This window comes from Aquarana catesbeiana, linkage group LG05, assembly GCF_042186555.1.
Source record: "Aquarana catesbeiana isolate 2022-GZ linkage group LG05, ASM4218655v1, whole genome shotgun sequence".
Classification (NCBI taxonomy): Eukaryota; Metazoa; Chordata; class Amphibia; order Anura; family Ranidae; genus Aquarana; species Aquarana catesbeiana.
The window spans coordinates 164777718-164781342 of NC_133328.1; the positions used below are offsets into that span (position 1 = coordinate 164777718).

Genomic DNA, 3625 nt, shown 5'->3' on the forward strand with positions numbered 1-3625 from the left:
TGACCAAGCCTCCGCCCTTGTCAGCTTTTCTAATTATAATATCAGAGTTTTTTATAGAAATCTAACTGCATAGTGTCCTTTGACATGTGCAGTTTCTGTAGGGTCTGTTACTTCTTCCCTGGGAGATATATTTAGGTCCACCATGATTAATATTAATATCAATGTCTCTCCAGCCATCCATGATGGCTGGGCCTCCTCATATGGTGGCAATTTTACCACATATATCACTTCATGGTCATGGGACGTATTGAGCACTGATATGTTGGATTGGGAGGGTACTCGCTTGGTTTGTTGAGATCCTCCTTTTAGTATATAGTTAGTTCATGTTTTTAATTGATAGCCTTTGAGCATTTTTAGTTTAGACTGTTTAGAATGTGGGATTTGTTCATGTTTATTTTCAACAGTATATATACAATTCCATCTAGCTTACCTTTCACACTTTGCGATTTACCAGATATCAGCGGTTATATGGCGTTAGAGAGTCCCCAGATGTTCCTGTAGCACCCATTTAGGTGCTTAATTTTATGGTTCTTTATTGTTTTATGAATATTCTATTCAATTAATCTGTTTTAGATTGGAGGACACTCCAGAGGTCGCTACTAGGTGGGGTGTCGCACTTCGACTTCCCATTGTCTAGTGGTTGATCTCTGGTCTTTTTTGTCCTAATTTTCTAGATGTTTTCATATGAACACATACACAAAGTTTGATATGCGCGTGTATACGTGCACATGTGTTGTGTTCACTTTTTTAATAATAATAATAATAATATTTTTTTAAATGTTTTTATCTTTTAATTTTGTAATGGTTTAATATATTTAGGCTTCCACTTTCATATGTATGTATGTGACTTCATGTGTATATATGTGTCTGTGGAGTTATGTATGTATGTACATTTGGTTTTATATGTATATGTCTTCTAGAGAATATATATAGGAAAATATATATATGTATATGCATTCTCCCTATGGGGACCGTTTAAAGGTCAATAGTCTATTTATGTAGTCTAACTTACATGTATGATTACATATTTCACAAGTTCTTTATACATATATATTCTGCATTTGGGGACTCCCTAATGGCCAATATTGATGAGACTGGTCTCCTCTGTTTCTTGTGTGGTTCTGTGTGCCTTGGCCACCTCGCAGCATCAGCGCATTCCGCTTCAGTCCTCCCTCTTCTTTCCCCCATTCTAACTTCTATTCAGTCCCATCTCTATCCCATTTTTTAATTGGGCCTCTAGGGGGGGTGATTTGTGAGAAACATCTAGTGTGGGCGTGCTCATCTATTCTGGATGCACACGCATCCATACACTCACTGTTTCAGTGAGTACTGGCCTTACAGAGGTCGGAAGTAGCGGGTGGAACGCATACACACCCGTACTTCCGGGCCGCGTCTTCTGCGCACGTGCAAGCGGAAGTGACGTCTGGGCCAGCTGGAACTCGGCGGTGAAGCGCAAACACACCCGCACTTCCTGGTTTTCGAAGCGGCGTGCGTTCCACCGACGATAGATAGTGGCTGAAGGAGCCACTACATCTGGTCTGGTATATGTTACCCCGCTACCCCCATAATACCCCCACAATATATATTTTTTTTTATCGAAAAGCCAGTGGCGTGCAAAACACACCTGCCAAAAAAAAGTGCCCACACATAAAGAGTAAAACACAAAAACGTGCAACGGGTGTACAGAGTCCTCCACTAGGGAAGGACCTTACCCTGATCCCCCGGGGCGTTAGGCTCCAGACAGGGACTGAGGTACTCAGACAAAGGGTCAATCTGGCCGAAACCAGGCGGACCCCCACAACTGGAAGGACTGCCGAGGCAGACCAACCCAAGTACAGTGGGGCTCTCCCGAAGAGAGACCCCTCCAAGGACAGGGCGAACCAAGCCAAAAGACCTATGTCTACCCCCTCCCAAGACTTTCAGAGTAGGCCCGAGGACCCACACCCTACTCGCCACACAGTGACAAAACGTGTATACATGACAACCAAAAAAAGACAAAAAGGTGACAAACAGGGGTAAAGCAAAGAGTGGGGAAGATAATGAGAGGGGAGAGTGAAAGTGGCCATTGTGCAATACAATGGCCGGCCCTCCGGCCAGGCATAAAAATTTCCCCTGGTCCTGGCCAAAAGGCCCGGCCCAAGAGGCAGGTGCGAAAAACGTGTGTTGTGGTGAAGTGGCCATGGTGCCATAAAATCAAGTGCTTTTACACCGTGACTATACGGCACCCCTGAACTGCCACTTCAGGGGCACATTCACCACTGGCTTTTCGAAGCATCCCTGACCCCCCCCAACCCAGACCACAGCAGACCCCACCACAGACAGGAAGGATATGGAGATCAGGAAGCCGGAAAAGAGCCCTTTACCATCAGGCTCTGCCGTCGCTCCCATCACTCCCTCCTAATTACATTTGGGAAGTACTAACCACTCCCCCCACCCATTCAAGAGGGGAGTAAGTGTTCTCTCCCGAATAACTGTCCGGAGCTAGATCCGCCCCAATCCAGGCCAGAAGGCCAGGGTCCCGACCCTCCGGTTCAGACCCCGTGGTTCTCCATCCTCATCAGAAGGCTTCCCTTTCGGCTACGAACCGCTCCAGGTCACCTTCACTCCAGCAGGCTTTGCATAGCAACCACAATCCCGTCTCTATTTCACCATAGATCAGGGACGGAAGCAAGCGCCACCTCCTGGAAACTGATAAGAACAGATACTACACTTGATCTTAGCCAAAAGGCCGAGGAGCGCAAACACACCCACACTTCCTGGTTTTCGAAGCGGCGTGCATTCCACCGGCGATAGATAGTGGCTGAAGGCGCCACTACATCTGGTCTGGTATGTGTTACCCCGCTACCCCCATAAAACCCCCACAATATATGGTAGATGTGGAGGTGATACAGGTAGATTTTATGCCTGACCACCTCCATATGTCAGGCCAATCAGCCTCCCCATGCAGTCTTCACTAGCTCATTGAGGCATGACCATCTATCAATCCTATTAATCCTATTATTGTTTAGCCATGTATGTGTGGGGTCACTGGCATAAATCACTATGGTGCTAGTATGGCGACTGGGTGCAGCTAGGGAGGGCCCCATCATATAGGTGGGTGTGATTTCTGTGTAGGTGGGCGTGCCTTGTGTGGGCTGGTGCTGGGGATGATCAGGATGTACGGGTGCATGCATATATAGAGGAGACCATACATGTGAGCAGCCATTACCCGCTTAGGCTCTGAGGAAGGGGGTTCTCCCCCGAAACGCGTTAGCCATTGCTTTATCCACTTACTTTCTGGTCCGGGTTTGTCAATGTTCAGACCTGCGTACCTGCAGCATTGTCAATGCCTGTCATTCATGCTCGTTTGTGAGTATATATTTTGCTGTTTTACACTTTAATAAAATGTTACCAGTGGTAATGCACTAGGTTGGTGCGCCCTCCTTTCTTTCTTTTATCTTGTAGTTTGCCAGGTTGATTGGAGTTAAAAACAGTCTGGAACGACTCGATAGGATGCCAAAGGCATTTTCAACCACCCTTCTGACACGAGAGAGACTGTAATTGAAGATTTTCTGCTCTGGGGTGAGGTTCTTCATAGGAAACAGAATTATCAGATGTTCCCCCAGAGCAAAGGCCTCATCTGCCA

At 46.4% G+C, this 3625-nt stretch overlaps 1 pseudogene; it reads right to left on the minus strand.

Moving 5' to 3' along the window:
* Positions 1 to 2608: 2608 nt before the first annotated feature.
* LOC141146468 (U2 spliceosomal RNA) lies at positions 2609 to 2740 on the minus strand (annotated as a pseudogene).
* Between the last annotated feature and the right edge of the window lie 885 nt (positions 2741 to 3625).